The 26,826-nt window shown below is 42.5% G+C and overlaps 1 long non-coding RNA gene across 3 annotated transcripts in view; it reads left to right on the top strand.

Moving 5' to 3' along the window:
* Positions 1–26,826, top strand: part of LOC134349655 (uncharacterized) — a 102,968-nt gene that overhangs the window by 23,910 nt on the left and 52,232 nt on the right. For all 3 annotated transcript variants that reach the window (XR_010018739.1, XR_010018737.1, XR_010018738.1), the window contains exons 2-3: positions 3,279–3,458; positions 18,087–18,215. This is a non-coding gene — a long non-coding RNA (uncharacterized LOC134349655). The remainder of the gene's footprint in view (positions 1–3,278; positions 3,459–18,086; positions 18,216–26,826) is intronic.

The raw sequence follows: 26,826 nt of genomic DNA, 5'->3' as shown, positions 1-26,826 counted from the left end.
AGGATATACTGCTTTTGCACAAAAATATTAAAACAAGAATACTTCACAGCATAGTAGTAGAAATCTTAACCAGGACATTATTCCTCCACCAATAATAATCATGTCCTCAGGACTCTGGAGTGTATTAAACCATTATTAATAACAGTACTCAAATGAATTTTATAATTTCAGGACCATCAATCCATTTGTAAATAGAAGCAACATATCTCACTATTGGGATGGATTCAACACTGTTTCTTAGGTGCATCATATGCCAACCTTTCTGGGGGTTCCTGACTCTGAGGCTTCATCTCATCTTCAGCCCCAGCCACTCCTTGTGACCATTCCTGTCTACTAGGGAATGCCTCCCTACTCCCCCCATCTATCACTCATACCTTCTAGTGACTCAGATCCCACTGACACCCGACTGAACTCAGCTTTGGCCCCAGTGGTATTAGAGCCTATTTTCCCACTCGCCCCTTCAGTGCTTGTGGTGATAATTTAACAGAACTTATCTCAGAAAAGGTATTTTAATGATGTTTTCAGTAGGATTTAGTCACATACCAAACCAATGAAAAGTTAAAGGGAAAACTTGCTGAAATTGCAACAAAGTAGGACACATACAAAGAGCATGATTTGTGTTTTTTTCTCTTTCTTGCGCATCGGGTGTCAGACTTTTATTTTCATTTATTTTTCTATAATAGGATTCTTTCGTGTTTCTTGCTTTGTGGCTACCAGTGAACAAACAAATCTTTAGTTGGTATAATTTATACATTCTTTGATAATAAATGCACTTTGAATCTTGAATCTTTGAACATGTGAGCCCCTGCCACAATGCTAACATAATTTATTTGGGCAGGCAGGCCTCCCTCTAGATGCTGGAAGTTTGTTCACACTCACTTTAATTCCTGACTGCAACTCAGTTGCATCTGTCTACTGTTTCCATTGATTCAGCTATTTCAGTTGCTCTTTTAAATGTAAATTGTACCAGCTATGAGCCATTTTTGAATGCTTTCTTGTAAGATTCCGCCAACTAAATGATTTCTCAGTGCATCATTAAACCGAGAATGCTCAATCTCTTCAATTCAACCACATATGCTGAAATTGACTTCCTTCCTTTTCATTCCACTTATGAAGCCTAAATTATGCTGTAATCAACAATGCTTTTGTTTCTAAATGTTTCTGCATTACGTTAACAAATCAGCAAAGCTCATTTCGGACACTTTGATTGGAGTAGTTAGACTAAGCAAACTACATGTCTTTAAATTCAATGCACTCAGCAAAATTGATACTGTTCTCATTGGTTTTAAAATACTGCTCGATCAGCTAAGTATACACGAGCCAATTATCCGTTGAGCAATCGAACGTCCATCTTTCCCATGTAGTCAGACATTTCCACATTTTTAAAATTTATGATTATCACCCAGTACTGTTTATGAATCCATGAATTTGTCCAATTTTCAAAGTTTCAAAGGTATTTAATGTCAGAAATGTATACAATATACATCATGAAATTCTTTTCCTTTGCAACAATGAAAAGAGTGCCCCAAAGAATGAATGACAGTTAAATGCTAGAACCCCAAAGTCCCCCTCACAGCTCCCCCCACCCACGCATAAGCAGCAGCAAAAAAAAATCATCTGCACCCCCCCACCGAGCACTCAAGCATGCAGCAAAGCATCAATAAAGACACAGATGTGCAGTACCCTAAAGACTAATCATTCACCCGGTAATTTGACATACCAGATGCTCTCTCTCCATAATAAGGGAGAAGAGGTATCCCCGTTTCACTGTGAGAGGGGAGACATAACAAACAACTCACTGATTTACGATGTTAACAGTCTGTTGCGTCGCTTCTTCTGGTCTCTGGTCACACAGCCAGCCTGCTGCTTTCAATCTTCCATCTCCCACGACGCACCAGTCTCCTGCGGCATTACTGACCTCAAGTCTGCCAGCCTCCAGAGCCAGAAAATCCCAGAACCCTGAAGGTGCACTACTCTTCTAGGCTGCGTCCTTGGCGTATCAAATACTGGCCAATCGTGAGGCCCTGAGAGCAGGTCCCATTCCCACAAAGAACCAAAGTCAGTGTGTAACTCATGTCAGGGTCTGCAAAAGAACCTTGAAAGGGAAAAATAAAGATATTAAAGATAGAAATGAAGCTGTTTCTGAAGATGCAAGTAAAGGAGTCGCCATTAGGTGCCATCGTTCTCCTAAGCTCCTCCTTAATTTTTTGCCTTTTTAAACATAATTATGTTCTTTTCACTCTCCTTTCCAGAGGCTCATGCTGCACTGCTTTTTTTTTTAAATTTAAAAACTCCAACGTCTCACTGTGCTTTTTTAAAACTCAACTGTCTTGCAGCACTTCAACAGGTATGCAATCATAATCGGGTTTATTTTTAAGATGCCACGTCGCCACTGTTATGTTTTGTAACTCCACGACATAAAAACTATTTGAAAAGAAAATAAGGGAGCCAAGAATACAAGTCTAACTTTGTTTTTACTTTAAGCGAGGCACCCACATATAACATGGTGGCATGTTGCTGTATGCCCTCACATACTTTGTACATAACCATAATTAATCATATAAACAATGAATGCTTAATCAAACAATATACTTACAATATTATTGAAATATTAAAAACACAACAGATATCATCTAGATTGCACTGAAGTCCAACATCATTGGCAGTGTTCATTATATCCTTACTAATGTTCATTGCTCTGGAAATAACTCCCCTATTCCTCCTTCAGCCAAGAACAGGTTACTGAATGGATGCATAGATTTGCCCAGCACTCCTGGTTTCTCCAAGGTTCTAGCTATCATAGATTACAGTTGTGCAGTGCCTCAGACTTCCCATCAAGTACATTCAAGTTCAAGTTTATTGTCATAAAGATACAGACTTAGGGTATCCATGCCATTGAAATTAGCATTTTGCAGCAGCCCAAACATGACTAAAATTTAAAATAGTGTTACATCAAATAAGAACTGAAAATTCCACATGAATCACAACACCATCCTCTCTCTACATTTCAGGTCGAAGTTGATCCCAATTTCTTCATGGTCAATTCAATGCACTGTGGGGCTTGCACTAAGCCAATCACAGCTGCCTTTCATCTTTCAGGAGCCTCACCCACTCTCAACGATAATATAAAAGAGTAAAAGCTGTCCCTTCCTCCCCGAGTGTTCCAGCCCACTGCAGCTGAATGCTCTTCTAATGTGAAATCATAGCAGCATATGGATATTAGAAACAATTATTGAAATGTCTCCCAAAAATGAGATGTTGTTACCTTTATCTTTCAGAGAATACCCTCCATATTCACAATCACAGCAGAAAGTCTTCAGTTTGTTCTCTTCTGATGCTAACTGCACAGTTCAGCAAACAAGAACAGCACCGAGCACAGGAAGAGGCAAGGGCAGCAGGAAATGCCGATGAAAGATGGAAGAAGGGAATGATGGGAAGGTGAATCAATTGCCACCACAGTATGTACCACTTGATGATCAGGATATGAAGTGGCATTGAACTGGGGTGGGGTGGGGTGGGTGATGGTGGGGGTTCCTATCTGAACACATTGTCAGGGACACTGTTATATCTCAGGGATTCTAGTTAAAATGTGTGGCATTCCTGTTTCCAGCCCTCTCATGGGTAATGGTCTATATTTTCACAGAAGCCATTGGTTAGTATCTGAGAGTAGTCTTTAGCTCAAGAAAACCTTTCAGAGATATGGGCCATACAAATATGAGCCAAGTGTTTAAGATTGCAAAATCATTCAGTTTCCTTGCTTTTTTTTTTAGGGAATCTCAGTGCTAAGCATCTGGTGATAATTCATAATTATAAGATGTTATATTATTGGGCTATATTGGTTCCTCCAAAGTAATTAAACTGGATTCTCATCAGCCTAGGCCCATCACACCTCCCATGACTGATAAAACTCCAGACAGTTAATCCTTCCTCATAGAACTCATCTCATTCTACTGCATATTTTAGTTAATTTTGAAGTTTTAACAGAATTGAAATCAAATAACTCAATAGATGTGTGGCCATGATCAATTTATTAATGTGGTAGCCAATAAGATGATAATGTGACTATCATTTCTCCGTTGATTTTATAAATGCTAACATTAAACTAACAATTCTATCAATTGAGTCTCTCTACAGTTAATATCTTCACAGAATCAGTTATCTTTACAGGTCAGGGGATGAGACATTACTCCTTTCATACTAACATTTAGCATGCTTGCACCTGAGAGACCATCATAGTACTCCAAATGAAGAAAAGAGATGTCATAAGGAAGCATTGGGAGCAGACACAAATGCACAACACAGACACTGAAGTACTGGGAACTAGACTGGACTAGAGTTAGGGACAGGACTGGACACAGACTAGGAGCTGGGACAGGAATACAGACTTGGGCCAGGACTTTGGCTAGGAAAGCAGGGCCAGGACAAGGAAATGGGAACTAGGAGCCTGGGTTTGGACTCTGAGCCAGAGACTGGACAAGGACCCAGAACCTGGGTCTTGACTCAGGCTCAGACCCCAGAACTAGGCAAGGACATGATATGACTACAGGACTAGACATGGCTCAGGTTCTTCGAGGCTCCACTCAGTTAGGCCCTTGAGTACAGATCCAGGACTCCTCCTCAGAGCACAGGGCCAGGATCATTCCTAGGACACAGGGCCAGGCCAGGGTGCTTACTAGGATGCAGGGCCAGGATGACTGCCAAGGTAAACTGCCAAGGAAACTGTCAGGGATTCAGATGGAGAGGGGAAGGGAACAGTCCAGCCTCAGGGTAACAGTAAAGACAGCCTGACTTACCCCACAGAGGCAAGGACAGGAAAGGACAGGTCCAACCACAGGGTAATAGCAAGGACAGCCTGACTTACCCCACAGAGGCAAGGACAGGTCCAACCACAGGGTAATAGCAAGGACAACCTGACTTACCCCACAGAGGCAAGGACAGGAAGGGAGCTCAATCCAGGGTGGCTCCAACTCTTGGGGCAGCCAGCAACCTTGGCTAGCTACAGAAACAGCCAAATCCATATCCAGCTCAGAGTGGCAGCCTCTCAGCTGGCCCCAGAAACAGCTGCATTCATACCCCAATGACTGCTCCAACTAGAGACCACAAGGCTCCATGAAGCAGTGGTCCTCCAACCAGGCCTAGAGATCACAAAGGACTGCTCTAGCCTTCCACCAGCAGGTAGCTCCAAGGGAATACTGACCAGAAAAAACCAGCACCCACACATGATCCCAGGGTCACTTATATTCCCAGCCCCAAGACGAGCATCAGGTGCCTATGATTAAGCCCAACTGAAACAGGGGACAGCCGGAAGACCCGGAGTGTCATGTCCACAGACCGGACTATGAACCGGAATGCGGACTTCATGGACCGGACCATGACAAGATCAGAGATTGCATGTAGAGCTGATAATACAACCATTACTTACTGTATGATATTTGACTGAATGTTCGCTCTCTAAGGAGAAGGCTTTGTTGATGATAAAGTGTTGGAAATGAAGACCTTTGTTTACTCATGGAGATCTAATTCTCAGGAATTGATCTTCATAAATGATAATGGACTATGGAAATACAATGTGACATACCATTAGACAGGTACTCTCTCTCTCTGAATGGAAGGGCAATGGCATATTTTGACAACTCTTTCTTCTCTAATAGAGTGCCCTGACATGTCTGCAATGCAAGAAGTGTAGAACTCCACAAAACAACAGGTCAAAGGGAATATTTCACTCTCAACACATCTCAGATAGAGTCTGGACAGAAGTCTGATATATTATATCCCAATGTTAAGATGTTTCTGGTGATAATGTTCCAAATTTCTAGAGAAACATCTTTGAAGGCACCCATTCCTTGACGATCATCGACAAATTGATGTAATATCCCTGAGATGCTGGTCATGGACAATCAGCTATAATTTACAACAGACCACATTGTAAGATTCTCAGGGGATTGGTATTTCAGTCACTTTCCAGGGTTTTGGAAAGGCAAGAACGTTTGAAAAGCTTTTCGCCATATTTCCAATTCAAAGGGTGAAATAAATCCTGAAGAGAGGCTTGTGATTGGAGGAGCTAGAATGCTTATCTCAACATCTGAACTGCTGCTTGAACCAGAAATATAGGATAGGGAAAGGCAACAGGTGGTGGCCAAAAAGAAGCAGGAGGGACAAATGATGTAATGGCATGCCACTCTTAACAATAGGGGAGAGAGTGATGATGAGACTCACATGAACTCACACCTGCACCAGTTTCCCCCATGCTGCAGCTCTTCAGACACAATGTTAAGAAACTGGAGCTGCAGCTCGATGACCTTCAGCTCATACAGGAAAGTGAGGAGGTGATAGATAGGAGCTACAGGAAGGTAGTCACCACTAAGTTGCAGAAGGTAGGTCATTACGCGACTGTTAGGAGAGGGAAAGAAAACAGTAAGCCAGTGCAGAGTACCCCAGTGGCCATTCCCCTCAATAATATATACCAATTTGGATACATGTATGGGGAAGGTTACCAGGGGAACCATAGCAACTGGCTCTCTGGCACTGTCAGCGCTGAGGCTCAGAAGGGAAGCTGGCAGAAGAAGACTGCAGTCGTGATAGGGGACTCCATATTTATGAGTAGACACGAGATTCTCTGGACGCAATAGAGACACCTGGATGGTATGTTACCTCACAGGTGCTAGGGTCGGGAACATCTCAGATCGTGTCCACAGCATTCTAAAGGGGGAGGGTGAACAGCCAGAAATCTTGGTACATATTGGCACCAATGACATATGTAGGAAAAGGGAGGAGGTCCTGAAGAGCAATTTTAGGGAGCTAGGTAGAAAACTGAAAAGCAGGGCTTCCAGGATAGTAATCTCTGGATTACTGCCTGTGCCACGTGCCAGTGAGGGTAAGAATAGGATGACTTGACAGGTGTATGTGTGGCTGAGGAACTGGTGCAGGGGTTAGGGTTTCAGATTTCTGGGTTATTGAGATCTCTTCTGGTGAAGGCATGACCGGTATGAAAGGGTTGGGTTACACCTAAACCTGAGGGGAAACAATAGCCCTGCAGGGAAGTTTTCTAGAATTGTTGGGGAGGGTTTAAACTAACCTGGCCAGAGGTTGGGAAACTGAGTGATGGGGCAGTTCATATACAGGCAGAATCAGTATGTAGAGACACTGTCAGGAAGGACAGGCAGATGATAGGGCAAAATTGCAGTCATTGAGGTGAGTTGAGTGTAACAGGGACACAAAATCGAAAAGGGTGATGAATATAGGACTGAAGGTGTTATATTTGAAAATATATGGAATGTGGAATAAAGTGGATGATCTCGTAGCTCAACTAGAGATTGACAGGTATGAAGTTACAGGCATTAGTGAGTCATGGCTGAAAGAAGATTATAGTTGGGAGTTTAATATCCAAGGATACACATTATATCAGAATGACATGCAGGTAGGCACAGTTTGGGGCATGGCTCTCTTGGTAAAAAAAACAAAAACAAATCCTGAGAAAGAGGTGATGCAGAATGGGAAGATGTAGAATTAATGTGGGTAGTGTTAGGGGACTTGAAGGGTGAAAACACCCTGATGGCCTCTGAATAGTAGCCAGGATGTGGGCTACAAATTACAACAGGAAATAGAAAACGTATGTCAAAAAAGCAATGTTACAATAGTCATGGGGGACTTCATTATGCAGGTTGATTGGGAAAATCAGAATGGTGCTGACTTTGGATGGCAAAAGAATTTGTAGAATGGCTACGAGATAGCTCTTTAGAGCAGCTTGTGGGTGAGTCGACCTGGGATTCAGTTATTTCGGATTAGGTGTTGGTAATAAACTGGATTTGATTAGAGAGCTTAAGGTAAGGAATACTTAGTGATCATAACATGATAGAATTCACCCTGCAATTTAAGAAGGAGAAGCTATAGTCAAATGTATCAGTGGAGTAAAGGGGATTACAGAGAGCAAAAAAGTGGGCATATGATAGAGCAAAAGGTAGTGGGAAGTTAGAGGATGGGGAAGATTTTTAAAAACCAACAGAAGGCAACTAAAAGGACATAAAGAGAGAAAAGATGAAATATGAAGGTAAACTAGCCAATAATATCAAGGGGATACCGAAGGGGCTTTTTTTTTCAGGTAGATGAAGAGTAAAAGAGAGGCGAGAGTAGATATTAGATGTTGGAAAATGATGCAAGAGAGTTCATAATGGGGAACAAGGAAATGGCGGATGACCAAGATAAGTATTTTGCATCAGTCTTCAGTAGGGAAGGCACTAGCAGTATGCCGGATGTTCAAAAGTGGCAGGGGTAGAAGTGAAGTTGCTATTACTAGGGAGAAGGAGTTCGGGAAGCAGAAAGGTCTGAATGTAGATAAGTCACCTGGAAAAGATGGTGTACACGCCAGGCTTAAGAAAGAGGTAGCTGAAGAGATTGTGAAGGCAGAAGTTTTGCACTTTCAAGAATCACTAATTTTGGAATGGTTCTGAGGGAATGAAAAATTGCAAATATTCTTTGAGGCAATAACAAACAAGATAGACAAAGGGGAATTGTTGGATGTTGTATACTTGGATTTTTAGAAGACCTTTGACAAGGTGCCACACGTGAAGCTGCTTACAACAAGATAAAATTCCATTAGCATGGATAGAGCATTGGCTGATTGGCAGAAGGCAAAGGGTGGGAAAAAAGGGAATCTTTTCTGATTGGCTGCCAGTGACTAGTGGTGTTCCAAAGGGGTTAGTGTTGGGACCACCTCATTTTACGCTGTATGCAAATGATTTGGATGATGGAATTGATTGCTTTGTGGCCAAGTTTGCAGATGATACAAAGGTAGATGGAGGGGCAGGCAGTGTTGAGAAAGCAGGGAGGCTGCAGAAGGGTTCAGATAGATTAGGAGAATGGGCAAAGAATTGGCAGATTGAATACAGTGTTGGGAAGTGTATAGTCATGCACTTCGATGGAAGAAATACAAGCAAAGACTATTTTCAAAACAGGCAGAAAATTCAAAGATCTGAGGTCCATAGGGACTTGAGAGTCCTCGTGCAGATATCCCTAAAGGTAACTTGCAAGTTGAATTGGTAGTAAGGAAGGCAAATGTAATGTTAGCATTCATTTCAAGAGGACTGGAATACAAAAACAAGCATGTAATGCTGAGGCCTTACTTGGAATATTATGAGCACTTTTGGGCCCCTTGCCTAATAAATGATGCACTGACATTGGAGAATGTGCTGCTGTTGTGACTCCCGTCTCCCCTTCCCCCACCACCACTCCGCAGCCCCGTCTTCCTCAGATCCCACCGTCAGCTCCTGGGCCCTCAAAGGCTCCATCTTCCTCTCACCCCAACCCTCCCCTCTCCACTGACACCCCCAGCCTCCCCCCTCCCCCCTCTGATCCCAGCTCTCATCCGTGCCGGGTCTTTACCATCCCCTCCGACCTTCAACTGTCGGAGGCAGAACGCTCTGTTCTCAGTAAGGGCCTCACGTTTGTCCCCCTTCGCCCACACCTCAGCGAGTTCCGTGTTCGCCATGATGCGGAACTTTCCTTCCGCCGTCTCCGTCTCCGAGCCTACTTCTTCGGCAAGGACTCTTCCACCCCCACCGATGACCCCTTCTCCCGTCTTCAACCCTTCTCTTCTTCATGGACACCCCGCTCTGGTCTTCTGCCTGCTCTGGATCTTTTTATTGCTAACTGCCGACGGGACATCAACTGTCTCGAGTTCACCGCACCTTGTCCCCATTCCAACCTCACTCCTTCGGAACGCTCTGCTCTCCACTCCCTCCGCACTAATCCTAACCTTATTATTAAACCCGCCGATAAGGGGGGTGCTGCTGTAGTCTGGCGTACTGACCTCTACCTTGCCGAGGCACAGCGACAACTCGCGGATACCTCCTCTTATTTACCCCTCGATCGTGACCCCACTAAGGAGCACCAGGCCATTGTCTCCCACACCATCACTGACTTTATCCGCTCAGGGGATCTCCCATCCACTGCTACCAACCTTATAGTTCCCACACCCCGCACTTCCCGTTTCTACCTCCTACCCAAGATCCACAAACCTGCCTGTCCTGGCCGACCTATTGTCTCAGCTTGCTCCTGCCCCACCGAACTCATTTCTGCATACCTCGACACTGTTTTATCACACCTTGTTCAATCCCTTCCGACCTATGTTCGTGACACTTATCATGCTCTTAAACTTTTCGATGATTTTAAGTTCCCTGGCCCCCGCCGCTTTATTTTCACCATGGATGTCCAGTCCTTATATACTTCCATCCCCCATCAGGAAGGTCTCAAAGCTCTACGCTTCTTTTTGGATTCCAGACCTAATCAGTTCCCCTCTACCACCACTCTGCTCTGTCTAGCGGAATTAGTCCTTACTCTTAATAATTTCTCCTTTGGCTCCTCCCATTTCCTCCAAACTAAACGTGTAGCTATGGGCACCCGTATGGGTCCTAGCTATGCCTGCCTTTTTGTTGGGTTTGTGGAACAATCTATGTTCCGTGCCTATTCTGGTATCTGTCCCCCACTTTTCCTTTGCTACATCGACGACTGCATTGGCACTGCTTCCTGCACGCATGCAGAACTCGTTGACTTTATTAACTTTGCCTCCAACTTTCACCCTGCCCTCAAGTTTACCTGGTCCATTTCCGACACCTCCCTCCCCTTTCTAGATCTTTCTGTCTCTGTCTCTGGAGACAGCTTATCCACTGATGTCTACTATAAGCCTACCGACTTTCACAGCTATCTGGACTATTCCTCTTCTCACCCTGTCTCTTGCAAAAACGCCATCCCCTTCTCGCAATTCCTCCGTCTCCGCCGCATCTGCTCTCAGGATGAAGCTTTTCATTCTAGGACGAGGGAGATGTCTTCATTTTTTAAAGAAAGGGGCTTCCCTTCCTCCACTATCAATTCTGCTCTTAAATGTATCTCCCCCATTTCACATACATCTGCTCTCACTCCATCCTCCCACCACCCCACTAGGAATAGGGTTCCCCTGGTCCTCACCTACCACCCCACCAGCCTTCGGGTCCAACATATTATTCTCCGTAACTTCCGCCACCTCCAACGGGATCTCACCACTAAGCACATCTTTCCCTCCCCCCCTCTCTCTGCATTCCGCAGGGATCGCTCCCTACACAACTCCCTTGTCCATTCGTCCCCCCCATCCCTCCCCACCCCCACTGATCTCCCTCCTGGCACTTATCCGTGTAAGCGGAACAAGTGCTACACATGCCCTTACACTTCCTCCCTTACCACCATTCAGGGCCCCAAACAGTCCTTACAGGTGAGGCATCACTTCACCTGTGAGTCGACTGGGGTGATATACTGCGTCTGGTGCTCCCGATGTGGCCTTTTATATATTGGTGAGACCCGACGCAGACTGGGAGACCGCTTTGCTGAACATCTACGCTCTGTCCGCCAGAGAAAGCAGGATCTCCCAGTGGCCACACATTTTAATTCCACATCCCATTCCCATTCTGACATGTCTGTCCACGGCCTCCTCTACTGTGGAGATGAAGCCACACTCAGGTTGGAGGAACAACACCTTATATTCCGTCTGGGTAGCCTCCAACCTGATGGCATGAACATCGACTTCTCTAACTTCCGCTAAGGCCCCACCTCTCCCTCGTACCCCATCTGTTACTCATTTTTATGCACACATTCTTTCTCTCACTCTCCTTTTTCTCCCTCTGTCCCTCTGAATATACCTCTTGCCCATCCTCTGGGTCACCCCCCCCTTGTCTTTCTTCCCGGACCTCCTGTCCCATGATCCTCTCGTATCCCCTTTTGCCTATCACCTGTCCAGCTCTCGGCTCTACCCCTCCCCCTCCTGTCTTCTCCTATCATTTTGGATCTCCCCCTCCCCCTCCAACTTTCAAATCCCTTACTCACTCTTCCTTCAGTTAGTCCTGACGAAGGGTCTCGGCCTGAAACGTCGACTGCACCTCTTCCTATAGATGCTGCTTGGCCTGCTGCGTTCACCAGCAACTTTGATGTATGTTGCTTGGAGAAGGGATGAACGGTTTATTATATTAGGAGCATTTGATGGCTCTGGGCCTGTACTAATTGGAATTTAGAAGAATGATAGGAAATCTCATTGAAACCTATCAAATGCTGAAAAGCCTAGATAGAGTGGAAGTGGAGTCGATGTTTCCTATCGTGGGGAAATGTAAGACCAGAGGACAGAGACTCTGAATAGTGGGATGTCTGTTTAGAATGGAGATGAGGAAAAATTTTGTTAGCCAGAGAGTGGTGAATCTATGGAATTCATTACCAAAGGCAGCTGTAGAGCCTAGATCACTGGGTGTATTTAATACAGAGGTTGATAGGTTCTTGATAGTCAGGGCATGAAAGGTTATGGGGAGAAGGTAGGAGAATGGGAAATGCACCAGCCATGATCAAATGATGGAGCAGACGCAATGGAATGATAGTCTCATAAATGCCAGAAGGTAGTGGTACCTCAACACACAGCACAGATATATAGAGTCATGGCAGAGGAGAGCACCAATGTCAAAGTAAAGGGTGTCATAGGAAGAGTAAAAGGCAAATACATAAAGATTTGCTTAACTAACACACATATGGAGGTACTGGAGTGTGCATGATTAACCTTGTAGAGTGAGAATATCATAGCTTGACAACAATCTCTTGGAGAATCACAACCATTTAGATTTGGGAACACAGATCATCAACCCAAATAACCAGAAGTTTCTGTTGCAATGCAAAGCACACAGACATTGTACAATTATTCTCAATGTCTATGTACCTTTTTTGTTTTCCTTACTCAAGAAATGTCACATCTGTGTCATATATAATATCGATTGTTAACAATCATTGCCAATCTAGTGGCTATACTGCTATTAGAATTATACTGTATAATGCAAGAACGTTTACTGGAGAAATGGCCAGAAATTGTCAGTGGAAGAAAGCCTGTTATTCCAACATTGTAATTTATTTGTTTGTGTGATAAGTATCTTTGATATTCCTTTTAGCAATTAATTATTTTCAATTATTTTAGAGGGAAATGTTGGGGCAATGTGGGCAATGTTGTGGAAATGGAAATTTTCTGGATGAGTATGAAAAATAAGATTCTTATTTTTTAAAGGAAGGCCCATAATACAGTATAGTTCACATCTTCATTTAGTTCAATAATACAATACTTGTATTATTGAAGCAAGTACCAGCCCAACACACAAATAGCAGAAACTTAGAGTGATACCCTAATGGAGGAGAAAACAACGAGGAGTGAACTGTCGCCAGCTACTGCTATGTGAGGGTACAAAATGACATCAAGCCTTGCTGAGTTAAAATGTGATTTGAAGTAGTCACTAAGAAGATGAGTGACCAAATTTCAAAATTCATGAAATGTGAATGTAAAAATGTTCTCATAAACTCTCTGGCTTGCTGCACACTTCAATCCTCCAGATCAGCAACTAGAAGATTACCTCTTAAATGCTACTGTTCTTAATTAATATTTCCTTTCCATCATCAATATACTCATAACAATATATGAGCAAGATAGTAACTAAACCTTCCATAGTGTGCACACATAAGTGCGTGAAGCCACAATAGATTGGTGCTTTTCAGCCTTGTTAATTTACGATGAGAGTCATTCAACAGGGTCAGGGCGAATCTCTCACTCTCACATACAGATGCATAAATACATTCTGAACATTGACACACTTGCCTTGTCCTCCCAGCTACACCAACCAAAATCTCCACTCACTGTCCATCCATGCACACTCTTACCGATACCCTGACGCTGCATTCTCTGCACCTAGGGGCCACAAGGAGTGGTCTGGATTTGTTACAGGGCTTTGCAACACCGTGAAAAGGCACAATCCTGAAACACGTACAGCAGCATTTCACAGTTGGCAGAGTTGACCATAAAACCATAAGATATAGGGATATTATTTGGCCATTCGGCCCATCCGGCCTGCTCTGCCATTCCATTATTTGTGATTTATTATCTCTTTTGACCACATTTTTCTGCTTCTCCCCGTACTCTTTGACACCTCGACTAATCAAGAACTTATCCACCTTCGCTTTAAGTATACTCAATGACTTGGCTTCCACAGCTGCCTGTGGCAATGGATTCCACAGGTTCACTACCCTCTGGCTAAAGAAATTCATCTTCGTTCTAAATGGATGTCCTCTAGTCTGAGGCTGTGCCCTCTGGTCCTGAACTCCTCCACTCTAGGAAATGTCATCCCCACAAGCTCTCTATCCCATAGATTTCAGTGAGATCCCCCTCATTATACTAAACACCAGCGAGTACTGGTCCAGGGCCATCAAATGCTCCTCATACGTTAACCCTTTCATTCCCAGAATAATTTTCGTGATCATCCTTTGGACCCTCTCCAATACCAACACCTTTTTTAAGATAAGGGCCCAAAATTACTCAAAATGCTCCAAGTGTGGTCTGATCAATGCCTTATAAAACCTCAACATTATATCCTTGCTCTTATATTCTAGTCTTTTCAAAATGAATGCTAACATTGCCTTTGCCTTCCATACCATCGACTCAACCTGCACGTGAACCTCTATGGAATCGTGCACAAGGAAACACAAGTCCCTTTGTGCCTCCGATTTTTGAATTTTCTCCTCATCTAGAAAATAGTCTATGCCTTTGTTCCTTCTACCGTGCACTTCCCTACACCATATTTCATTTACCACTTTTTTGCCCATTCCCCAATCTGCCCAGGTCTTTCTGTAGACTTCCTGCTTCCTCAACACTAATTGCCCCTCCACCTATCTTCATATGGAATATTTTAAAGCTGCCAAAATGGAATCACATGTTTAAAAAATAAATCCCTAATTTTACTGAGAGTACTTCTTTGGCTGTAAAACACGTCTGGACCATACTCGAAGAGATGTGAAAGATAGAATATAAACATAAATCCACATTTAGGGATCCCAGAGGACTTCAGAACCAGAAGGAGGAAGAATATATTTCTGATTACATTGTGCTCAATATATTTCTGATTACATTGTAGAATCTCAGATAACTGGAGATCACTACCAAATAGGCTCAAAAATCTCAAAGCAGTACTCAGAAGTTCTTCAAAAATGCAAAATGACAAAGAACACCACAGGGGACAAGCAGCAGTATTGGTAGAGTAATGGAAGTTGTTGCAGAAACTAAATTGCTGTCTGTACTAATTGATCTACTGTTATCTTGACAAATTGTACTTAATTACTATAATGATTCAGTAATCTGTCAAATACTTTAAAAAGAGATGTTGCAATCTTACTTTAATATGAGTGATTCATCCTTTAGGACATGTTTTTCGAAGTTTTTTAAACATTTTATGACTGATTCTGATTTTCGATGAACCAATTATCATAAGAAGTAGGTAACAGATAATAGGAATTAAATCCAAACAAAATTCTTATGTTAATTGATTGTCTGGCAAACGTTTCAACACTGTTGATTCCTTGTGTAGTTAAATTGTGGACTTGTATTCAGAGACCTGCAGCAGAAATCTGAAAGCACGAGTTTAATCCACCTTTGGCAGGAAATAAATTTCAAGATTCGAGATTGTTTAACGTAATTTCCAGTACACAAGAGAAAAGGAGAATGAAGTAATTGTTACTCTAGATCAGAAGCAGAACAAAAAACACACTAAGATAAAGAACACAATAAAATCACAATAAATATAAATACATAAGGTAGCTTCTATATATAGGTTGATTGTAAAGTGAAGTTTGGTATAGGATTATATGTACATAAGGTGATCCTGACAGGAAATGATAAAGTGTGGAGGGGTGGGTTAGTGGGTGGAGATGTTGATCAGCCTTACTACTTGGGGGAAGTAATTGTTTTTGAGTCTGGTGGTCCTGGTGTAGATGCTACATAGCCTCCTTCCTGATGGAAGTGGGACAAACAGTCCATGAGAAGGGTGGGTGTGATACTTCAAGATCAGAAGGATCGTGGGGTCTGAGTCCACAGCATACTCAAAGCTGTTACGCAGCTTGACTCTGTGATTAAGAAGGCATATGGTGCATTGGCCTTCATCAACCGTGGGATTGAGTTTAAGAGCCGCGAGGTAATGTTACAAATATAGGACCCTGGTCAGACTCCACTTGGAGTACTGTGCTCAGTTCTGGTCACCTCACTGCAGGAAGGATGTGGAAACTATAGAGAGGGTGCAGAGGAGATTTACAAGGATGTTGTCTGGATTGCGGAGCATGCCTTATGAGAAGAGGTTGAGTGAACTCGGCCTTTTTTCCTTAGAGCGGCCGAGGATGAGAGGTGAGCTGATAGAGGTGTACAAGATAATGAGAGGCATTGATCATGTGGATAGTCAGAGGCTTTTTCCCAGGGCTGAAATGGCTAACACAAGAGGGTACAGTTCTTAGGGTGCTTGGAAGCAGGTACAGAGGAGATATCGGGGCAAGTTTTTTTTATGCAGAGGGTAGTGAGTGTGTGGAATGGGCTACTGGCAATGGTGGTGGAAGCGGATACAATAGGGTCTTTTAAGAGACCCCTAGATAGGTACATGGAGCTTAGAAAAATAGAGGGCTATGAGTAACCCTATGTAATTTCTAAAGTAAGTACATGTTTGGCACAGCATCATGGGCCGAAGGGCCTGTATTGTGCTGTAGGTTTTTTCTATGTTTCTATGTTATTGGCCCCTTTCCAGCCACTTTCCATATATGTCCTTGATGGTGGGTAAGCGGTGCCCGTGACGCGTTGGGCAGCTTTGACTATCAGTTGTAAAGCCTTGGTTCCTTAAGGAGCTGAAGGTGGTGGTGGGGGGGGGGAGCTGGTTTGTGTTAGTGGGCATAAGTTCCCACTACCTATTAAATGCTCCCAATTGTGTGTGCCTCAAATAGCCTCTGACAACCAAGTCTTCACATGTATCTTAGCTAACCTGGCAGATCCATTTCTACTGACAGGAGAAGGTCAAAGGCAGGTTGCTAGAGTCTTAAAACCAGTTGCTTCAGGCACATGGGGCTCATTAGCCGTGGTTGGCAGCTCAACCAGGAGAGGGAATACTCTGATCCCAAACCTATGTTGCCTGGTCAAGACTCTGGGAGTAAACCCTCAGGAAAAATCCAGAGCTGGAGTCCCTAAGGCAGTCCTATGTTGAATTCAATGCTAAGGGGGCAACTCCTGTGATGCCACTGGAGGCAAACTGTTTTGCTCCCTGCTATTCCTTTGGATTCATCAGCTGCATGGGGAAGGGAGCCTGCTGTATGGACAGGGTTGCCAACTTTCTCACTCCCAAATGAGGGACAAAAGTAGCAGTCAAATACAGGACACTTGTGATTACCCTGAGAAAGACTACAGTGACTATGAAGCCTTGCGCAGGCACCTGTGTGTGCATGCATAACGTGCGCATACATATACATGCCGATTTTTTTCTACAAATCGGTTTTGGCTTAATCTTCCCAATTCTGATACACTGTACATACATTATTTCTGCTTTATATAGGCTGTGTACTTATCATATCATTCCTGCTTTTACTATATGTTAGTGCTATTTTAGGTTTTATGTGTTATTTGGTATGATTTGGTAGGTTATTTTTTGGGTCTGGGAATGCTCAAAAATTTTTCCCATATAGATTCATTGTAATTACTTCTGTGCTTTACGCTATTTCGGATAAAAGAACGGTTTCAAAGGAACGCTCTACCTTAGTGGGGGAAATACGGGACAAGGGCAGTCCCGTATGGGACAAACCAATTTAGCCCAATATACGGGATGTCCCGGCTCATACGGGACAGTTGGCAACCCTATGCATGGACAACAACTGGCTCTCCAGATTGTACTACGCTGGCTTGTGTATCAACTCACTGCGAAATGTAGATAGCTAGAACAGAACATCCATGGTCGACCCCAACAACAGAGACTCTTGAAGTACTTCCTATCCACCACAGTACAGTTTCCATACCATGTAGTGATGCAGCATCTTAGGATGCTCTCTACTGTGAATCTGTAGATGGACATGAGTACAGATGTGTACTGTCCAGCTTTTTCCATCTCCTTAGAGTGTTGGTAAACTTTCCTTATTATGTAGAATGTGTTTTGGGATCATGAGAGGTTGTGCGAGAACTGGACTCCCAGGAGTTTGAAACTGCTTGTAGTTTCCACTGCTGTACCACCGATATTAGGATCTCTGTCTCTCAGGTTGGGGAATACCAAGTGGAATAACAGCTGCCACCATTCCAGATTCAAAAGATTTTTCAGCAGTCCATTTCCTGCCCTCAGTCTGGTTGATTCATCTATTTTCCTGTTTCCCTCCTATCTCAACATCTGGTAAGTATCAGATTTTATCTAATCAACAGTTTGTTTTCACATCTGTTTCCTATTGCTTCTGCATTAATGGCCAACATAAGAGCATCATCTAATAATTTCTCTTCTGTCAAGTGTTTGGAGAAGTCCAAGTACACCTCCATGCACAAAATGCATGTGAAAGTGGAACCAGGGAGATTTGATAGGAAGTGTAATCGTACAGGTTACAACTTCTTGTTCAGACTCCTGAGCATTAAGAATAGTTGGTAATAGGAGTACTAGTATGATTCTTTTCTGTGGATCATAAAATCAATGATGTCCAAATTGGTAATTTTGAAGACATTGCCTAAATCATCAAGATCAATCTCAAATGAGGTACGTCCGGAGCATGGTGACTCCGAATGTGAATACCATCTCGGTGGCTTTGCATTTATCTCTGGAACATCTGGATAACAAAGGTACCCACGGCATCAGACTCCTATTTATTGACTGTACAGTAGCTGCAATTTTGGTACCATGATTTCAAGCAAACTCATTTCCAAACTTCTAGATCTAGAAGTCAGCACATCCCTCCATGGCTTCCTGACCAACAGTCCAAAAATCAATAAAGATAGGCAGCAGCACCTTCATCCTGGCATTTCTGATGGCTTTACAGGGGCCATATTTTGATTTTTGGTAAAGATTCAGGTCATCTGATTTGAATGCTACAGTGCTGGTCTTTAATAAGGAGTGCATCCCCTGGTTCATCCATGGTTTCTGGTTTTGGAACACCTGGATTGCTCTCTTTGGTGCACAGTCCTCAACAGTCTTTATAAAGTTGTGAAGGTGGTGATGTAGTCATCTTTGAACAGTCTACCAGCTCAGAGCTATTCCATGAAGTGCACCTGTGACTGCAAATATCAAGGGTCTCCAATGAAGAGTGCATTAATTTTTATAAAGCTTTATTAATTTAAAGGCAAACACAATGATTTATAGAATCTTCATCTACTAAAATACTCAGAAAATTGTGTCCCACTGAATGAAATAATAAGGATTTGTTATAATCTGTACTTCCCAAGAGAAATCCGAATAGTATTGAATTTTTAACTGACTGTAGAGAATCACTGCCAATAAAGTGATAAGTGATTTAAAGTTCAGGAAATAGAGACAGCTGCTTGAACATGATACACTATCACATTTCATTATTTTGCATTAATTACTGGGAGCTGGCTTTCTATAAATTGGCAGTCATGCTTCCAAAATTACATTCTGGATTACAGTTCCAAATTGGCTTATTGACAGTGGAGCGTATCAAGTTCAAGTTTATTGTCATTCAACAGGACACATGCTTACAGCGGAATGAAGCAATGTTCCTCTGGGACCAATGTGCAAAACACAGTACATATATCCTATACATTACATAAAGTAATGCTATCACAGTAACATTAGAAGATTTTAAAAAGTTTTCTGTAAATGTTCAAGTTGGCATAAAGTGCATATGCGACATATCATTAAATACACAACAGTAGTACTACTGCTGGGGTGCACGGGGTGTCAAGGGAGGGTGGCATCTCTGGGAAAGGGACTTGTTGTGTCCATTCTAGAGCAGCTCCCACTGTTAGTCCCCACTGGACACTCAGCTCCCACCTGTGGTTCCAGGTAGCTGTTTGCATGCAACAGTGACCACACTGCTCTGACAGACGAGCTTAATCAGGTGAGAGTAGCCGGCAAACCGCATACCCCAGTGAGATTTCGATATGCCGGACCTAGTGTTTGAAGTCAGCTCCGGTGGAGAGGGCAGACGAGATCAACAGAGAGATCCAACTACCAGGAAAGCGGTCTGCAATGGTTCATGGAGAACGAAGGGCATGACAAGGCACAGAAGGAGTCATGGTCATCTACTGCAACCAAAGAAGACGCCGGTTTGTGACAACCACTTCGTACCTCTGGACCCAAACCTCCAAGGTCCAGAGAGTGGAACTGCCCCAGTTCAATGGTTTTCCACTTTAAAGACTTCCCTGCACTGACCTCCTGTCATTACTGGATATGACTGACAACCCACTGTAATAAACAATGTGTGCTAGGTGAAAGCAGAGTGTTCAGAAGTCAGGGGAAGAAGCTGCTGCTCAGCCTTGTTCTTATACTGGGGTACCATCTGCCTGGCTAGAGGAGGTCAAAGAGATCTTAGGATGGCTAGGAGGGCTGCTTGATAATGTTGAGTTCTCTGCAGACACAGTGTTTCTGGTGAATGTCCTGGACGGGGTGGGGGGAGGCAGAGAGACATTGATGATTCTCTCAACAGTCTTTGCAATCTGCTGCAGGGTCATGCAGTCAGCTGCCTTGCAATTCCCAAAACTGACGGTGATACAGCTGGTCAGGACAGTCTTGATGGTGCTCAGGTAGGTGTAGGGAGCCTCACTCACCTCAAACTCCTCAGGAAGTGGAGGTGCTGCTGTGCTTTCTTGACTAAAGAGATGGTGTTGCGGGACCAGGGGAGATCATTAGTGATGTGCATCCCAAGAAACATGGAGCTCCTGACTCACATACGACAACATATTGGGATGTTATGAAAAAGACATGGAAACTGATAAAAACAAGTCTTCCTTTTCAAAACAAATCCTTTCCACTCTCCTCTATGTTTTAGCCTTTCATAGTACCTTGGGGGTGGAGTAAAACTAGTTTTATGTTTTACATTGCAGAAAATAAATAAAACAATGTTAAAAACATTGTCAGTCAGAAAATGCCTCAGAGATGGATGCATACCATTGTCGTTAGGTGCTGGAATCCGTAAGCCCAAAATGATCGGGGAAGCTGGATCATTCTTGAAGAGTTTTCCAGCCTTTGTACTCAAGTGGGGAGATAGAGCAGTTAATCTGTTTTTATTGGTGCTGGTAAAGTAATAAATACTTGCTGGAACATGGGCAGAACTTCCTGTTCCTCCTTAAAATGTGTCATGAGATATTTTATATCTAAATCGGTGCCTCAGTTTAGATTACCATCCCGAAGAAAGGACGTCAACAATGCACCATCCTTGCAGCACTGCACTGACATTTCTAGTAAAATTACATCTTCCATTGTTTAACCAAAACCTTTTTCTTTTGTACATTAACCACTGGCACGACATCACTGGTACTATTGGCAGCACAAATACGCTCCAGTGGCCACTCAGTTAGATACACCTGTACACCTGCTCATTATGCAAATATCCAATCAGCCAATCACGTGGCAGCGTCTCAACGCATAAATACATGCAGACTTGCTCAAGAGGTTCAGTTGTTGTTCAGACCAAACATCAGAATGAGAAAGAAATGTGATCGAAGTGACTTTGACTGTGGAATGATTGTTGGTGCCAGATGGCGAGATTTGAGAATCTCAAAATGCCTGATCTCCTGGGATTTCCACTCACAGCGTTCTCTAGAGTTCACAGAGAATGGTGTGAAAAACAAAGAACACAGTGAGTGCCAGTTCCGTGGGCAAATACACCTTGTTAAAGAGAGAGGTCGGGGAGAATGGCCAGACTAGTTCAAGCTGACAGGAAGGTGATAGTAACTCAAATAACCATGTGTTACCACAGTTGCGTGCAGAGGAGCATCTCTGAACACACAGCACATCGAACCTTGAAGTGGATGGGCTACAGCAGCAGAAGATCACACCACGCTCCACTCCTGTACCTAATAAAGTGACCACTGAGTGTATCCCATTATATACAGTATGTCTCATGCATTCTACAATAAGCAAGGGCTTCTGTTCAATTGATACCTGCCATGGGTGCAATTTATGAGTCACTGGCAATTAACTTCAAAGGAATTAATCATGAAACAGTCATAAGAAATGAGTTTTACTTGATTAATTTGGCATTAATATAGTAATAGACTCAAAAGAAGAACAATAGCAAAGGGACAGGCCCTGTTACAAAAAAAAGTATACATGCCATTTCTACAAGAGATTCACATCCCCTGATGAGTCAGAGTCAGTACGGCTTCGTGAAGGGGAAATAGTGGCTGAGAGATTTATTCAATTTCTGAAAGTATTGACCAGAGTAGATACAGGAAAACTGACCCATGTATTGCATATAAACTTCCAAAGGTTTTCAACAAGGTGCCTCAATGAATGTAGAGGATTGGCTAACAAATAGGAGGCAGCAAGCAGGGATAACAGGGTCATTTTCAGTTTGGTGATTTATAAGCAGCAAAATTTATGGACAGGACTAAAGTAGGTGGGAAGACAAATTGCTGGAGTCTATAATCAATTCATAGTGAGATACTGATAGATTTAGCTGAGTGGGCAAGGAAGTGATGAAAGGAGTGATCAAAGAGCAACGACAAAGAGTATCATTCAAAAGGGAAAAAATGTCAAAAGCTGCAGCACAGAGGGTTTTATAGGTGCTTGTTCACAAATATTAGAAAGATGGCACACAAGTAGAGTAGATAATGGGGAACGCTAATAGAATGTTGTTAGTTCTCATTTCAAAGAGAGTTTGCAGTATAAAAGTAAGGAAGCCCCACTGCAACTATCCAAGAAACTACTGAAGTCATATCAATACTGCTGTGAATAATTTTGGTGTCTCAACTTATGAAAAGATATTGTGTCATTACAGACTGTTCACTAGGATGGACCATGATATAGTGTGGTTCTTAAACAAGGAAAATACAAAGATCGGGACCCTGCTCATTGGAGATTAGAAGAATGAGAAGCATATTTTTATTGACATACATAATATTATTAAGGAACTTGACAAAGTAAATACTGAGAGAATACTTTCTCTCATGGAACTGTCCAGAAGACATGATCTTGTAGTATGGGAGTACTCATATAAGACTGATGTAAGGAAGAATTTTAGAAGGTTGTGAGTCTTTGGAACTCCTTGCCATAGAGAGCTGTCTAACAGAGACCTTTGGTATACTTAAGGTTGATATAGATGGATTCCTTATCAATTAGGAAATTGAGGGTTATGAGCAGGGAAGTTCAAAGTTCGAAATTTATTATCGAAGTACATATATGTCACCATATACAACCCTAAGATTTGTTTTCTTGTGGGCATACACAGTAAATCCAAGAATCACAATAGAATCAATGAAAGATTGCACCCTAAAGGATGCACAGCCAGTGTGCAAAAGGCAATAACCTGTACAAATACAAATGAAGAAATAAACAATAAATATCAAGAAGTTAGATGAAAAGTCCTTGAAAGTGAGTCCATAGGTTGTGGGAACAGTTCCATGATGGAGTAAGTTAAGCTGAGTGAAGTTATCCCTTCTGGTTCAAGAGTCCGATAGTTGAGGGGTAGTAACCTTTTCTGAACCTGACAGTGTGAGGCTTGGGGCTTCTGTACCTTCTTCCTGATGGCAGCAGTGAGAAGAGAGCATGTCCTGGGTGATGGGGGCCTGGGCTGCTTTCCTGCAACAGCATTTCATGTAGGTGTGCTCAGTAGTTGGGAGGGCTTTACTCATGATAGGCGGGGCTGTAGGATTTTCATTTCAGGGACATTGGCGTTTCCATACCAGGCTGTGATGCAGCAGTTTCTAATTGTAGCACTTAAACGAAACAAGGGTGATTAGCAAAAACATGTGTGCAATTAAAATTACAAAATCAACTTGCTTAAAAAAGGAGCTGAAAAAGTAGAATGTCACTGACAAAATATTATTAATGTTAAATAGCTTATCAAATGAGAAGATGCCTTGAGCTGCAATATTGATTGCATGTATACATTTAATTATCTTGGCCAAGTGGTTAAGGCATTGGACTAGCGACCTGAAGGTGGTGAGTTCGAGCCCCAGCCGAGGGAACATGTTGTGTCCTTGAGCAAGGCACTTTATCAGACATTGCTCTGCGATGACACTGGTGCCTAGCTGTACGGGTCCTAATGCCCTTCCCTTGCATAACATTGGTGTCGTGGAGAGGGGAGACTTGCAGCATGGGCAATTGCTGGTCTCCCATACAACCTTGCCCAGGCCTGCGCCCTGGAGAGTGAAGACTTTCCAGGCACAGATCCATGGTCTCGCAAGACTAACGAATGCCTTCATAATTATCTTGGGATTTAGATATTAATATTTTAATATTAAATTAGTATATCAAATCAAATGTTATGTCAGAAGCAAAATGTGGTGTTAGTTACATACATCAGAAATAATCGGACTTTGATTGATTGCTATTGTGGGACAATGACAGTTTCACTAAAATTTTGAAATCAATGATTTTTAGACACTGAATAGTTTAGACCATAAAACATTAAATATACGGCATGAGCAGAATTAAGCCATTCTGCCCAGTGAGTCTGCTCCACTCTTCCATCATGATTGACTTTCTAACAAAAAGTTTTTATAACAAGCAGTCTTATCAAGAAAACATGTTAATAAAACAGCTTTAAAATATCTATTCCAAGATAGAATTTGAAATATAAAACCACAATTGCTAAATCACTGCTTCTATTCATTCACAGAGTATGGATGTTGTTGGCAAGGCAAGAATGTATTGTTGAATTAGATTAGATTATTAGATTAGATTAGATTATGAGGACGCGCAGTCCTCTTTTATTGTAATTTAGTAATGCATGAATTAAGAAATGATACAATGTTCCTCCAGAATGATAGCACCGAAACACAAGACAAACTGACTAAAAAACTGACAAAAACCACATAATTATAACATATAGTTACAACAGTGCAAAGCAATACCGTAATTTGATAAAGAACAGACCACGGGCATGGTAAAAAAAAGTCTCAAAGTCTCTTGAAAGTGCTCACGCAGACGGTTGAAGGAAGAAAAACTCTCCCTGCCATGAGCTTTCAGCGCCGCAAACTTGCCGACGCAGCACCCTGGAAGCACCCGACCACAGCCGACTCTTGAGTCCGTCCGAAAACTTCAAGCCTCCGACACTGAACACCGAGCACCATCTCTGCCGAGCGCTTCAACCCCGGCCCCGGCCACCAAGCAATAGGCAAAGCCAAGGATTTGGGGCCTTCCCCTCCAGAGATTCTCAACCGCACAGTAGCAGCGGCAGCGAAACGGGCATTTCAGAAGTTTCTCCAGATGTTCCTCCGTGCTTCTCACGTCTGTCTCCATCAAATCAGGATTGTGCACGGTACCTACTTACAAATATGATATCATTTCAGAGCGGCCACTCAAAAATTACCTTTGAAAAGTGATAGATCACTGCCTTCAACTGCTGTATTACAGAAGCTGAAGAATCAATCATTCAGGATTTTGACCCTATTTAATATGAACAGCAATATTCTCACAAGTGAATAAGGTTTGTGACATTAAGGAAATCCAGGGAGGTGAAGATATTACTGTACCTCTGATGAAGTTATCGTTTCAGGAATCAGAGATTGTTGGTTTCCGAGAGGTAATCAAGAAGATTGTGATAAGTTGGTGCAATACATTTGTAAGCGATGCATACTTCAGTCAGAGTGTGATGGTGGTAAAGGGATATTATGCACAGCTGAAGGATGAGCTGCTTGTCTTTGAGTGTTTTCAGAGCATTGGGGAAGAGTTTTCCCTTATATTTCTGTCATTTTTTGTGTATGATGGAAGAGTTTGCAAGATAAAAGATGTTTCAGAATACCCCACTTATGTCGTATACTTGTAACCACAGTAATTTTGTGACTGATCAGTTGCTAGTTAATATTTATATCTGGGATACTGACATCAATAGATTAGACAATGTAAATCCATTGGTCCATTACATCAAGACCAGCTGTACAGACTCTTTTGTTGGGTTTTGTCATTGTCCAGCTCCAAGTGACTGTATGTTTCAAATGTTTCTTATGACAATAGCACTAAAATGTTGATCAAAACTCACTGAATAAATTTGGGCACAGACTACTTCATTACTGGAGGAGCTGAAAATGACACCTTTAGTAAATTGCTTCACCCTATGATAAAGCTAAGGTCTTTGAGATGGTAGTGAGCTGAGCTAGCTTCCTCAGATAGACAAGGTGGAGGAGATCTCATGGCACATTTTCTCAGAAGAGCACGAAAGTCACTTATGAATTTCTGCCCAATAATTTAGCCCTCATCAACATCACTGATGTAGATTACCTGGCTATGAAAGGTTGTTGTGCAGATACCACAGTGACCACACGTCAAATGAACTTCTACAGCATGTTTCTGTCTGTAGGTGTCCAGTGAACATCCCTCTCAGGTTTCACTGGCTTTCAAATCTGCCATCTAAATCATGTAGCAAATATTCAAAATCATTCTGGATCTTTTGTTTTCAATAAAACCTTCTTCAACAAATTGTCATGTTAAAAATCAGAAAAAAAGTGCACACGGGCAAACGGTAAAACAACGACAAAAGCATGTAGACTAATTAAATCGAAAGCTTTACTCAGCTTATTCCTTTCAGCTAACTTATCCCAGTCATTTGAATATGATCACTGTACTTGGGCCTTGTCACCCTGGCATTCAGTGGGCAGATGGGCAGAATTCTGAGTCTGAGATTTGGAAAATCTTTGAAAGTTTTCACTCCTCTGCTGAACTTCTTCAGCAAAATAACTCAGCTGTTACGGTCTCTGCTGAAAAACTACCTGTTTTTGCCCAGTGCAAATATGAGAATTGCAGTGGGATTTATTAGATTAGATTAGATTATGAGGACACGCAGTCCTCTTTTGTTGTCATTTAGTAATGCATGCATTAAGAAATGATGCAATATTTC

The sequence above is a fragment of the Mobula hypostoma genome, chromosome 7, assembly GCF_963921235.1.
Source record: "Mobula hypostoma chromosome 7, sMobHyp1.1, whole genome shotgun sequence".
Lineage (NCBI taxonomy): Eukaryota > Metazoa > Chordata > Chondrichthyes > Myliobatiformes > Myliobatidae > Mobula > Mobula hypostoma.
This window is presented reverse-complemented; position numbering and strand designations above follow the sequence as displayed.